A 15,105-nucleotide genomic window follows, 5' to 3' on the forward strand; every position below is an offset into this window, starting at 1 on the left:
CAAACCAAAGATGCCTTTTGAAAAACAAGTTTGCATCATATTCTTATGCATTCCAGTGCTGTGTGTGAGGTAATTTAAGGTGGTTCTGACAAGTGTCGTCGGCATCTTCATATCCGGTCACATGGGTGGCAAGCCACTCCCATCCGGTCACATGGGTGGCAAGCCACTCCCACGTAGAGGCCACACCCACAGAGTAGGTTCAACAATTTTTGAAACCCACCACTGGTTCCTACCGATTCAGCCCGGTTCAGCCAAACCGGTAGTGGTATGCTAGATTGAGTCGCAGAACCCGTAGCAACCCAGGCTGGCCACGGCTCTGAATCAGTTTCCCGGCCACCACAGTCCCCACCGCCATCTTTTTTGGGGAGTGCACAGGACAATTTCTATTGAACTGTGCATGTGTGTGCAGTGCGCACCCAGTGTATGTGTGTGAAGTGCATGCACGAATAAATCAGCAGTAACCCTGATTAGAACTCACCCCTGTGTGACTGCCCAGAAATCTTCAAATTACATGAAATTGAGTTTACAACTACCCTTTGTCAGAGTTAGTTGCAGAAAAATCAAATCTGGAAAGCACACATGGATAACTGATTCAGCTGGATTCATTAACTTCTTTATATACAAATAAGCACATGAAGATAAATGTACAATACCAATAGTGGATTCTTTCAATGTGGTAGAAATTACAAGCCGAACACAAGCAGGAAAGTACAGTTAGTTTCATCTCAGAGTTCAGGGCAGACAGAGTAGTTTCAGTTTCGATTCTCAGCACAGACTCAGAACTATTTAAGCTCCCATTGTAGTGGTGGGTTGCAGGCGGTACGCCCCGGTACAGGCGTACTGGTGCCTGCCGGGAGCACTGGGTACCGTTCCGGTAGAGTGCTCTGGACGGCCCGTATTTGAGCTCTTCAGCGCTTCCGCTCACGGAGTGTACGGCGCCTGCGCAATGCTCCGCCGAACATCTGGAGCATAATGGAGGCATTGTGGAGGCATCGTGAAGGCATTGTGGAAGCATTGTGAAGGTAAAGATGCATGCATGCACTGCACACTTGTGCACGTGTGCATGTGGGGGAGGCCGGTTGCAACAGAATCCAGAACCCACCACTGTCCAATTGGCTGACTTAGTTGCTATGTCTATTCATTGGCTGACCTTAATACAATACAATACAATACAATACAATACAATACAATACAATACAATACAATACAATACAATACAATACAATACAATACAATACAATACAATACAATACAATACAATACAATAGCAGAGTTGGAAGGGACCTTGGATATCTTCTAGTCCAACCCCCTGCCTAGGCATGAAACCCTATACCGTTTCAGACAAATGGCTAGGCTATCCAACATCTTCTTAAAGACTTCCAGTTTTGGGGCATCACAACTTCTGGAGGCAAGCTGTTCCACTGATTAATTGTTCTAACTGTCAGGAAATTTCTCCCCAGTTCTAAGTTGCTTCTCTCCTTGATTAGTTTCCATCCATTGCTTTTTGTTCTACCCTCAGCTGCCTTGGAGAATAGTTTGACTCCCTCTTCTTTGTGGCAGCCCCTGAGATATTGGAAGACTGCTATCATGTCTCCCCTAGTCCTTCTTCTCATTAAACTTGACATACCCATTTCCTGCAACCGTTCTTCTTATGTTTTAATCTCCAGTCCCCTAATCCTCTTTGTTGCTCTTCTCTGCACTCTTTCTAGAGTCTCCACATCCTTTCTACACCGTAGCGACCAAAACTGAATGCAAATATTCCAGGTGTGGCCTTACCAAGGCATTATAAAGTGGTATTAACACTTCACGTGATCTTGATTCTCCACTGCATACTTTCCTCCATGTAGATGCAGTTCCATTGAGGACTGCACATTGAGTGTGGTTGGTCAACCTGTTATGAATCCATCTGGTGGCGATGCTGTATAACCCACACTCTTCTACTTTATCTAGTAGTAGGTTATGGTCTACCTTATCAAATGCCTTACTGAAGTCCAAGCATACTATATTGACTACATTCCTCTGGTCCACTGATTTTTTACTTTGTCAAAGAATGCAATAAGATTAGTTTGTTTTTGTTTTTGACAAACCCATGTTGGCTTTTGGCTATTACTTTGTTTGCTTCTAGGTGTTCACTAATTCGTCGCTTGATTATCTTTTCCAGAATCTTTCCTCATATTGAGGTCAGGCTGATAGATCTATAGTTTCCTGGATCTAGTTTTTTGAAGATGGGAACCACATCATCTCTTTTCCAATCCTCTGGCAGTTCCCTGGTGCTCCAGGATCTCTGAAAGATATACTTCAGTGGTTCTGAGATCTCATCTGCCAGTTCCTTCAGAACCCTGGTGTGTAATCCATCCGGTCCTGGTGATTTGAACTCATCTAGCGTAGACACGTGCTCATTTACTATTTTCTTCCCTATTTCAATTTGTGTTCCTAATCTGATTTTTGTGGTGCTGTTTTTGATAGGTTGGACTGTTTTATCCCTTTGTGTAAAGACAGATGCAAAAAATTGAGTTAAATAGTTCGACTTTCTCCCTGTTGCTTGTCACCTTCATGCCACTTTCTCCCAGCAATGGACCAATTGTTTCCTTAATTTTTTTCTTGTTTTTAACATGTTGGAAGAAGTGGTTTTTTTTTTTTTTTTTACATTTGTGGCAAACCTTTCTTCATTGTGAGCCTTAGCTTTCCTTACTTCATCTTTACAGGCTCAGGCTATTTGCTGATATTCTGCCTTAGTTATGTCCCCCTACTTCCACTCAGAGAGTTCTTTATGCAGCCATGCTGGGTTTTTGGGGGGAGCTGTTATTTTTCTTTTTCATTGGTATTGTGCTAAACTGATCTTTTGTAATCTCATTTTTCAAAATTTCCCAAGCTTCTTGAGTTGTTTTCCCCTTGAGGATTCTCACCCATGAAAGTCTTCCAAGATCTCTCTAAGTTCATTGAAATTAGCTCTCTTAAAGTCCAAGACTCCAGTTTGACTTTGTTCTACTACTTGCGTTTGCATAATGTTGAATTCCAATATTGCATGGTCACTTGCCCCCAGGGTTCCTGTGGCTTCCACACCTTCTATCATTTCCTCTCTGTTAGTGAGAATTAAGTCCAATATGGCTGATCCCTTTGTTCCTTTCTCTACTTTTTGGGGAACAAAGTTGTCTGCTAAGTTCATTAGGAACCTGATGGATCTTCCACTTGGTGGAAACTCTTGGTGCAGAGTTTGTTTCCCAGTTGATGTCAGGGTAGTTAAAATCTCCCATTACTATTGTGGTGTGCTTCCTACATACCTTAGTTAGCTGACTAGCAAAAAGTTCATCTACTTCCTCTCCTTGGGTGGCCTGTAGTATAGACCTATGTCAATGTCATTCCCCCCACCCCAACCTTTAATATTGTCCCAAATGCATTCAAGATAGTTCTCATCATTGTTGTGCTCTATTTCTGTAGTGATGTAGTTATTTCTTATATATAGTGCAACCCCACCTCCTCTTTTATTTGGTTTATTTCTTTTAACTAGTTTAAATCCTTCTAGCTGTATGTTCCATTTGTAGGTTTCATCCCACCAAGTTTCTGTAATGGCAACAATATTGTATCTGCCCTCATTTACTTGAATTTCTAATTCACCCTGTTTATTCCTCATACTCTGTGCCTTGGTGTATAGACATTTGAGTCCATTTTGATTGACCCTGTGTTTACTGTATTCATAATCTGTGTTATGCCTGACTACCTCTATTTTCTTACCACTTGTATGATTCATGCACATGGTATGGCACTGACTTTTAAATGCTTGGTTTTGCTTGACAGCAAGAGTGATAATCTTACCGGCACAAACATCTATGTTACATGCACTGATAACCCTATGGGTGACCTTGTTACCATGTGTCTCCTAGTCATGAATATTCTAACAGCCTTAGATGTTTGGTAAATCCTAGATGAAGAAACAGCGCTTAGGATGCAAATAGTATTTCTGAAAAGGGGCATTGGTATGACATTTTAGACATAGGTAAAGCTGGCAAAGCTTTGATATACTGGAGAACCCATTTGGTCTAGTTAGTGGTTAAGATACCAGGCTAGTAACCAGGAAACTGTGAATTATAGGCCCACCTTAGCCCGAAAGCCATCTGGTTGACTTTGGGCAAATCACCAGAAGGCGATTTAGGCACAAAACTAGCTGGGTGACTTTGGGTGAATCACCTGGAGACTGTGAGTTCTAGTCCCACCTTAGGCATGAAAACCATCTGGATGACTTTGGACCAATCAACAGGTGACTGTGAGTTCTAGTCTCATCTTAGGCATGAAAACCATCTGGATGACTTTGAGTGACTCATGAGGAGATGGTGACTTCCATTTCCGCCTTAAACATGAGAGCTCTAACTCATCTTACAGTATTGACATTGTGTGGGAAATAGGAGAAAGAAGAAATATTATGTATATTCACCACAATGTCAGGGTTCTAAGTAACACTCGCAAGTTCTTTCTTTCTTTCTTTCTTTCTTTCTTTCTTTCTTTCTTTCTTTCTTTCTTTCTATCTATCTATCTATCTATCTATCTATCTATCTATCTATCTATCTATCTATCTATCTATCATCATTCTGTCCTGTCCTGTCCTGTCCTTGTTCTGTCCTGTCCTGTCCTGTCCTGTCCTGTCCTGTCCTGTCCTGCTCTGCCCTGCCCTGCCCTGCCCTGCCCTGCCCTGCCCTATTCTATTCTATTCTATTCTATTCTATATAAAAAGATGTATGTATGTATCAGTGATGTGCGGTCAGCTTTAGCCCTGGTGAGGCACTTTTTAGACTTGTGGACTTCAACTCCCAGAATTCCACAGCCAGGCATGCTCAGTTCCGATTTAAAGTGACAGCATTTTCCCCCCTTGCAAAATAAGTTTTCCCATTCTTTTTCTTCTCCCTCTCCCTCCTTCTTCCCTCTCTCCCTCCCTCCCCCCTCTCTCAAACAGACACACGCACACAGAAAACTTCGATCCCTCTCTCATTCACTCACTCTCAAACACAAACACAGAAGTTGGATTGGATATATTTTCCGAAGGCTTGAAAGCAGCTCCTCTCCCATACCCCCCCTTCCCCTGCTGCCTTCCGATCAAACTTTTTGAATTCCTCCCCTCTCCCCACATGTACCTTTTCCAGCTGTTTCGAGACGATTTCAACTCTGCTTCTTCCTGCCCTGCCCTGCTCTCCCCTCTTGAAAAGCCAGAGCTCTGTCAGACTGAGCTAGTTGCTCCCAGAGAACTCTAAAAAGCCTCTAAAAATGCCCTCTACAGGAGGCGAGAGAATACGTGCCTCATTTGCATAAGGAATTCTTTGCTTGTTAACCCTTGCTTAACTCTTAAAAGGTGAAAAATTCCTTATGCAAAAGAGGCCCCTAGTTCTCTGGCCTCCTCCTAGTTAATACTGAGAGCAGACACCAAGCCACTGTGACTTGAAGTCTGGTAGCAACTACCCTGGCTTTAATTATTTAAAGAAAATTATTTAAAATCCTTTCCTTTCCCTGAGGAGACTGGTGAGGCCACGCCTCCATTGCCTCTAGTGACTGCACATCCCTGGTATGTATGTATGTATGTATGTATGTATGTATGTATGTATGTATATGTATATATGTGTATGTATGTTCCAGCATAACTCTGGAGCGCCTCAAGCAATTTCAACCAAACTTGGTACACAGATGACTTACTCTCTGGAGAAAAATACTGTGACACCCCTAACACCCCTGAGTGTGTGTGTTCTATTAAGATACAGCCTGCCTTTCAATAGCTTCTACTGTACAGCCGTAAAATGGCTCTTACTGTACAGCACCGTGCAGTTGCCATAGTAACGGCTTCACAGTACTCCACAAGGGGGCTCCCTCTGGTAAGTGGGAAAATCCAACATTAGAAATTACGTTTGGTCCCGACATTTCCCCCTATAAATAAATACCCGGGCAACACCAGGCTATCAGCTAGTTTAGTCATAAAGTAATAAAGGCGGGATAAATATCCAAACAAATGATAGATAGACAGATAGATAGATAGATAGATAGATAGATAGATAGATAGATAGATAGATAGATAGATAGATAGATAGCAGGGGTGGGTTTCAGCCGGTTCGCGGCGGTCCCTGCGAACCAGTTGGTCGCCGAACCCGGAAGTAAGTAACTTCCGGGAATGGCGAAGGGCCCACCCACGCCCACGCACCCACGCCCGCTCCTTACCTGGTTTTGACGAATTCTGCACTTCCACGCATGCGCAGGACGCATACAGAGCCTGCGCGATCCTCCAGGACCAGCTGGAGCATCACACAGACGCTAGTATGCACATGTGCGCTGCGCACGTGCACGCGTGCGTGAGGACGCCTCACACGTGCGCGAGGACACCGCCGGCCTCGTTCCAACCGAACCGGTTGGAACGGGGCGAGAAACCCACCCCTGATAGATAGATAGATAAGCAAGCAAGTAAACTTGTAAAGATCTACTTTGGCCAAAGGTAACACCCGATCTGAAGCAGGATTGGTGTCAAAATATAACGGCCGTTAAGCCCACATCTCTACATTAAAAAGATCTCCCAAGATCACTATTTCCAGCACTGTGAATTAGAGCTGGACTTAATTATTTTTCCACTCATGCAGTATATTGATTGCTGTGCTTCCTCCCAGGTCTGAAGCTCTAGCAACTTAATTAAAAGTATTCCTTGAGATGGTTCAGGGAAACCTGATTTACAGCTACCCGGTGTCAACCCTGAAACTGTCCTGACCAGGGCCATTTTGTTGCCACACTGGAGATGAGCGAGGGAATAGAGATAGCTGAGGTTTTGTAGCCAAAACAAAATACTTTCTCCTGAGAACCAAGGACATTCCCACAGGTGGCAGGAGAGAGGAGGAGTGCAGTTATCAGGCAACTGGAAGGAACCCTGATTGGACCATGTGACTGATTGTTTGGGGAAGGGAGGTAACTTTCACTTTTACTCAGGTGAAAATCGTGGGAACATTTAGAGTCGGATTTCACCAGCTTGTGCCAATATGATATATCCAAATAAACTATTCTTTGAGGAGTCTAACTGCCTCGGAGTTTTTTTTGTTATGGGTGTATTACTTAGAACTCTAACACCCGGTTGCTTCCAGCTATATATGGGCATGGGTACTAAGCATGGAAAGATATCCCAAATGTGTAGATTGGGCAAAGGAGCTATGATGTTCTTCCAGATAAAAATGTCCTGTAGGAAAATTAGGTAGCTGAAGTTCAGGAACTTTTCAAGAATGTTCAAGAACACCTCGCCACATTACAAAAAAGATGCTGAGACTTTGGAAAATGTGCAAAGAGCAAGTAAGATGATCAAAGGCCTGGAGTAAAACATATGAAGAACGGTTTCATATGATTGGATCACATTTCAAAAATTGCATAATGCAAATAATAAATTACCAAAACATATTTTAAAATAGCCATTGAGCCAGACTGCAAGTTTAAGTAAAAACAGATAATTGTGATAAAAAAAGTCTTTATTTTATTTCTTTTGCAATACAAAATGTATGCATTGTTTTTTTTATGGAAAAAGGTTCATATGTTTAAAATTGCAGAATTGACACAATAAATTGTCAAATAGATATATTTTAACAAACAATGCCAACCATAAAGAATTATAGGACAGAAGGGATGATAAATAGAGAAATCAAGGGAATTTAAGAATTAATTACTTGAGAAATAACCAATTTCATTGTATTTAAGTACAATGACAATAAAGATTATTCTGATGCTTTTAATTTATGGCAGAAGTTTTTGAATGGATTCAAAGATACTGTCATTCAGCCCTTGATTGGATTTGAAGATTGAAGTTTCGGTTCCAAGCAGTGATTTAACCCAATTATTGTTGATTCAAAATCCAAAATGAAATTTCCTCCAGCCCAATAGAAGCCAAACGGAATAAAATTCCAGATCTTCCAGCCAATCACAGGCATTCCACTTTTAATTAACAGACATCCCTGGAGACAGGTTTTGCACAAACTCAGGGTGGTTTTTTGAACCACTCTTTAAAAAAAAAAAAGGTGCAGAAATTGCATGCCACAAAATAATTCAGAGAGACTTAAACTCTTAATTCTCCCAGCATCGGTTTTGCACAGAGCTGCCTCCCACTCAAAGAAGGAAGAGATGAAAAAGTTAAAATAACTGCAATTTTAAATCACAGAAGATGGACATACTGTAGATCAATTTATTCTTCTGGGCTTTTTATTTTTATTTTTTCCCCCATGGCAGGACATAAGTTATTTGCCCAATAGGGCTGCAAATGAAGACTTGAACATAATTCAGTGATAAACAAAAAAATATCAAACAGAAATCAGGAAAATGAGAGACAGAATAACAAGTTATGTGCGTTATTCCTGTTCCATAGATTCTAATGGCCACCCATTTGATTCTGCATAGTCTATCCAAGAATGGGACAACCGTTTTGCATTTTTGGTGGTGCTTTCAAGGTCTTTGCTGCCATTAAATTTTTTATTGAGCTGCGATGGCTCAGTGGTCAGAGTCCAGTACTTCAGGCTACTTCTGCTGACTTCCGGCTGCCTGCAATTTGGCAGTTCGATCCTGACCAGCTCAACGTTGAACTTGATTGTTGGGGGCAAGGGGCTGACTCTGTAAACCACTTAGAGAGGGCTGGAAAGCACTAGGAAGTACTATATATTGTAAATCTATTGCTATTCCTTCCTTCCTTCCTTCCTTCCTTCCTTCCTTCCGTCCGTCCGTCCATCTGTCCGTCCGTCCTTCCTTCTGCCATGATGGTGCAGTGGTCAGAGTGCAGTACTTCAGGCTACTTCTGGTGACTTCCGGCTGCCTGCAATTTGGCAATTCAATCCTGACCAGCTCAAGGTTGAACCTGATTGTTGAGGGCAAGAGGCTGATGCTGTAAAAAACTTAGAGAGGGCTGGAAAGCACTAGGAAGTACTATATATTGTAAATCTAAGTGCTATTGCTATTCTTTCCTTCCTTCCTTCCTTCCTTCCTTCCTTCCTTCCTTCCTTCCTTCCTTCCTTCCTTCCACTATGATGGCACAGTGGTTAGAATGCAGTACTGCAGGCTATTTCTGCTGACTGCTGGCTGCTTGCAATTTGCAGTTCGAATCTCACCAGGCTCAAGGTTGATTCAGCCTTCCATCCTTCTGAGGTTGATAAGATGAGGACCCAAATTTTGGGGGGCAATACGATGACTCTGTAAACCATTTGTGGGAGCTGTAAAGCACTGTGAAGCAGCATATAAGTCTAAGGGATATTGCTATACTTGCCCCTGTCCCCACAAAAAAATTAGGTGAAAAGAAAATCAACTTTCTTTTATTAGGCAGATGAAGGAAGGTACCACTGTGGCTGAGATGCTATTTGCTAAAACAAAGCAGATGGTGAGTGACATTTCAGTATTAATCTCCACCTTATTTGAAAATCGAGCGATATTTTAGATGTCCCGAGACTCTGTGCGTGAATTTGTGAGTTTGTGTATGTCTAGATGTGTATGAAATAAAAGAGGGGGACATACTTTCAGATGTAAGACTAGAGTTTTATAATTTGCCATTTACTTGCAAATTCTGAACGTATCACTTACAATGTCACCTTCTATTATTTCGTGGCTGTACATTCTATTGTTCCTAAATAAAAATACATATCAACTTCAGGAAATTTATTTATTTATTAGATTAGATTTTTTTAAAAAAATTAATAGCACTTGGAAGGAGGGAGGAATAGCAATAGCAATAGCAGTAGCAATAGCAGTAGACTTATATACCGCTTCATAGGCCTTTCAGGCCTCTCTAAGCGGTTTACAGAGAGTCAGCATATTGCCCCCAACAATCTGGGTCCTCATTTTACCCACCTCGGAAGGATGGAAGGCTGAGTCAACCCTGAGCCGGTGAGATTTGAACCGCTGACCTGCTGATCTAGCAGTAGCCTGCAGTGCTGCATTTAACCACTGCGCCACCTTGGCTCTTCAAGGAAGGAAGGGAAAGAAGAGGGAGGGAGGGAGAAAGGAAGGGAAGGGAAGGGAAAGGAGGGAAGGAAGGAAGGAAGGAAGGAAGGAAGGAAGGAATTGCAGAATTTATATACCGTTTCACAGTGCTTTATAGCCCTCTCAAAGCAGTTTTACAGAGTCCCGTTTCATTACATTTGGTCCAGACATTCCCCCCCCCCACTATAAGTAAAAACAGCTAGTACTGAATATTCTCCTTTGTTGAGTGACTGTCTTGGGAATCCACCCGTCATGAATTCAGCAGTTTTTGTTTTCCTGAGTTCCTTTTCTTGGTGGTTCACCATCTGAGCTAAAGCACCTCAGAGGAAGAAAAAGAAAAAACTCTGCAATTTCCTCAATGTCTCATCCATTACAAGACTTTCCTCGGAGATCCATCTTTACTCACTGCTCTTTTCTCGCTGTCCCAACTCTGAGAGAGCACCTTTTCGTTCAATGTCCAGAGTATCTTTTTCTCTAACAATTTATTGCCTCTCTTTTTAATGTTCCTTAAATTTGATGCCCTTCTCTCTTGGTCCATTTAAGCCGTCTATTACTCTCGGAGTGAAGCATTTTCTCCTAAAACTCCCTAAGTGCCTGCCCTTTACTTGATGTCAGTTGGAGTCTTTTTTTTTCTTTTACTTTTCAGGATATATTATGTCATTCAGCCTTTGGCTGGACATGTCTCTTCAACCAACTCTATTTTTATTTTATTTTATTTTGTTACCAGGAAGAAGAGAGGCCAGCAATTCTATCTATGATTTCCTGACACAATCACTCATAAGGAATGAAATATGCTGCCTTTTTACTGTTGATATTGCTTGGACGGTTTGATCTAACAACGGAACTGTATGTATATTTACTCTGATTGATTATTGAGTACTATCGTGTTGTTGTCAACTCTCAGCAACCGCATAGATTTTCTCCAATGATCTGCCCGCAACCTGGTCCACCAATAGTACACTCATTGCAGAATGACAAAATAACAACAGAATAACAACAGTGTAGGAAGTGAGCACCCACCGCTCTCCTAGGGAAATGAGATATTTTAGGAAATATTAAAAGGGCAGAATATTTCCCCTAAAACGGAGGCAGAAACTCACCACACACCCCCTTTGTCCATGGGCCATTAAAGCCTGATCCAGTCTATTCTACATAACAAAGATCTGGTTCACCGACAAATGCGCCCTCGACAAAAGTGCGCCGACAAAACCGCGGCAAGAAAACTGCGAGGTCGAAATCACGCTGACGAATGAGCACAAAAGCGTGCCTTCAACAAAGACCTAATAACAACCTAATAACACTAACCCTAACCCTAACCCTAACCCTGACCCTGACCCTGACCCTGACCCTAACCCTAACCCTAACCCTAACCCTAACCCTAAACCTAAACCTGAACCTGAACCTGAACCTGAACCTGAACCTAACCCTAACCCTAACCCTAACCCTAACCCTAACCCTAACCCTAACCCTAACCCTAACCCTAACCCTAACCCTAACCCTAAACCTAAACCTAAACCTAAACCTAAACCTAAACCTAAACCTTAACCTAAACCTGACCCTGACCCTGACCCTTACCTTAACTTAAATCACGCTTTTATGGGCGCGGTTTTGTCAGCGCGGGTTTGTCAGTGCTTTGTTGTGGGTGCGTTTATGACATCACAGTTTTCTCACCGCGGTTTTGTCGGCGCACTTTTGTCATGCATACATTTGTCGGGTCACACAAAGATCTACCTCCTTCAAGCAGAGCCATAGGAAGAATTGACCAAAGCCTCTTCATTACATCAACACCCAGCAAAGCTCAATCAAGCTTGGGACTCAGGGCAGCCTACAGAGTTTCCCCTGCATGGCCCCATGGGAGTCTGACAACCAATCAGAATACAAGCTCACATTCAAAAGCCCAGAGAGGGCATAAAACCAGGACACTCTCAGCATCTCTGCCCTTTTTTTGCCCAGGATGTCAAACCATGTGGTCCTGTCCACCATTAAACCATCTTTCCAAGCAGCCTCCATGTTTCCAATGTCTTTCTTCCCATTTGGAACTGAACCCAGATGGACATTTCTTCCAACAAAAGAATAATAACAGAATAATAGAATAACAGAATAACAACAGAACAGTAGAATAACAGAACAACAGATTAACAACATAACAGAATAACAAGTCAAAGGGGCCTTGGAGGTCTTCTAGTCCAACCCTTGCTCAAGTAGGAAACCCTGTACCATGTCAACCTTGAACCCCAGACTGTGGGCTGAGTTAGCCTGCAACATTGCATTCTAACCACTGCACTACATGGCTCAGGAAGGGAGGGAGGGAGGGAAGGAAGGAGAATGAATGAGAAGGGGAAAGAGAGAAGAAACGATATTTCTTGGTGAAGGTTGACTCTCTCTGCAGGCATTAAGCCTCCACAGACAACAGATGGTGGCCCCATAAATAAATAATAAATTGCTATCACCCTGGACATTTTTCATCTCCAACATCTGTTGAAAGCAACATCTTTTTCTTCGTCATTTTCTTTTCTACTGTACATTACAAGGGGGCTCTTCGGAAAGGAGAGTGGGGGAAGGATGGATGGGGCTGGTGATTCCCATAGACAAGTCCAGATGTAGCCTGCCGGAACAATAGATGATTCTTCTTCTCCCAGGTGTATCGGGATGCTGTGCCAAAAAAAGCTGAACACAGCGATCTGTCTAAATTATGCAAATCCAGAGGATTTGCCTCAAAACTTGGGAGAAAGACTTCCAGAATTTACGTAGATTCTTCCATATGGTTTCCTGGATTGAAAAGTGGTAAGAAACTGATAGAGAATTGTTTCTCCTTCTCCTCCTCTTTCCTCCTCCTTCTCCTTCTACTCCTTCTTCTTCTTCCTCTCTCTTCTTCTTCTTCTTCCTCTTCTTTTCTTCTCTTCCTCCTCCTCCTCCTTCCTTCCTTCTCCTCCTACTTCTTTCTTCATCTCCTCCTCCTTGTACTACTACTTCCTCCTCTTCGTCTTCCTCCTCTTCTTCTTCCTCCACTTCTTCTCCTCCTCCTCCTTCCTCCTCCTTCTTCTACTACTTCTACTACTTCCTCCTCCTCTTCTTCTTCTTCCTCCTCCTCTTCTTTTTCTTCTCTTCCTCCTCCTTCCTCCTTCCTCCTCCTTCTTCTACTTCTTCCTCTTCCTTCTCCTCTTCTTCCTCCTCATCTTCTTCTTCTCTTCCTCCTCCTTCCTTCTCCTCCTCCTCCTTCTTTCTTCATCTCCTCCTCCTTGTACTACTACTTCTTCCTCTTCGTCTTCCTCCTCTTCTTCTTCCTCCACTTCTTCTCCTCCTCCTCCTTCCTCCTCCTCCTTCTACTACTTCTACTACTTCCTCCTCCTCTTCTTCTTCCTCCTCCTCTTCTTTTTTCTCTTCCTCCTCCTTCCTCCTCCTTCTTCTACTTCTTCCTCTTCCTTCTCCTCTTCTTCCTCCTCATCTTCTTCTTCTCTTCCTGCTCCTCCTTCTCCTCCTTCTCCTCCTTCTCCTCCTCCTCTGCTTTTTCTTCCATTTCTTCTTCTTTCATTGTTTCTTTTTCTTCTTCTTCTTCTACTCCTCCTTCTACTACTTCTACTTCTACTTCTTCATCCTCCTTTTCTTCTTCTTCTTCATCCTCCTCTTCTTCTTCTCTTCCTCCTCCCTCCTCCTCCTCCTACTTCAGCTTCTTCTTTCTTTGTCTTCTCCTCCTCCTTCTACTACTTCTTCCTCTTCCTTTTCCTCTTCCTCCTCCCCCCCTCCTCCTCTTCTTCTTCATCCTCCTCCTTCTCTCCAGCTTGTAATATTCTTTGTTTTATAGAACCTCAAAAGTAACTATGGAAATTATGGAGCTGAAACATGAACCATGGATCTCTCATAAATATGTTTTCTTTTTTCCCCTTAAAAAATAAATGTGGCGTTTGAACAAATGGGTGCTCCCCAGTAGAATAATAGTCACACCACCCTCAATAAATTGCCAGTAGTGGATTGCCCCATAAAACCCAAATCCGAAGTTGTGAATTATACTCATCCTAAGGGAAAATGACAAAAAAAAGCATGAATCATCAAAAGCTGACCCTACTGCAGGTGGAACTGGGTCAGAGGTGGGTTCCTACCAGTTCGCACCTATTCGGTAGAACCGGTTCATCAAATCTACTGAACCGGTTAGAAGAGGTTCCACCAGTGGACCCGGAAAGCAGGCCACACCTACAGAAGAGGTTCCAAAAATTTTTGAAACCCACCACTGGTCCTTGGATATGATTATTCTACACTATCATGCTCCTATTTATAAAACTCAGTGCCTCTGTGAAAGGTAACGATGACGACTGCGTTTGTGGTGCAATCAGAACATTGCGTGTGTTGAAGTTGTTTTAACTTTAAACCAAAGATGCCTTTGAAAAAACAAGTTTACATCCTATTCTTATGCAGGCCACGTGCTGTGTGTGAGGTAATTTAAGGTGGTTCTGACAAGTGTCGTCGGCATCTTCATATCCGGTCACATGGGCAGCAAGCCACTCCCATCCGGTCACATGGGCGGCAAGCCACTCCCACAAAGGAGGCCACACCCACAGAGTAGGTTTGAACAATTTTTGAAACCCACCACTGAACTGGGTCCTAATTACCAAAATGGAAAGATTACCTGTAATACATCCATCCTATCATTTCACAAGCATAGATAGATCTGTGGAATAGAGAGCCTGACTAAATGATTATACACACACACACACACACGCACACACATACAAGCACACACACACACACACACACACACACACACACACATGGAACACTACTGTTACCTTCCCACCAAAGGTGGTCCCTATTTTTCTACTTGCATGTTTACATGCTTTTGAACTGCTAGGTTGGCAGAAGCTGGGACAAGTAACGGGAGCTCACTCCGTTATGTGGCACTAGGGATTCAAACCACCGAACTGCCGACCTTTCTGATCGACAAGCTCAGCATCTTAGCCACTGGGCCACTGCGTCCCCTTTTCATTGAACTAGACATACCTAGTTCCTGCAACCAGGGCCGGATTTTCCTATAGGCTAACTAGGCTTCAGCCTAGGGCCTCAAGATCAAGAGGGGCCTACATTCAAATTGTTAGCAAAATTAAAATTACACTATTCTAAAAACAGTGAACACTAAAACACTGAACCGAAAATAAG

The sequence above is a fragment of the Thamnophis sirtalis genome, unplaced genomic scaffold (genome assembly GCF_051295495.1).
Source record: "Thamnophis sirtalis isolate CommonGarterSnake01/CBP01778 unplaced genomic scaffold, rThaSir2_p1.2 scaffold_5, whole genome shotgun sequence".
Taxonomy (NCBI): domain Eukaryota; kingdom Metazoa; phylum Chordata; class Lepidosauria; order Squamata; family Natricidae; genus Thamnophis; species Thamnophis sirtalis.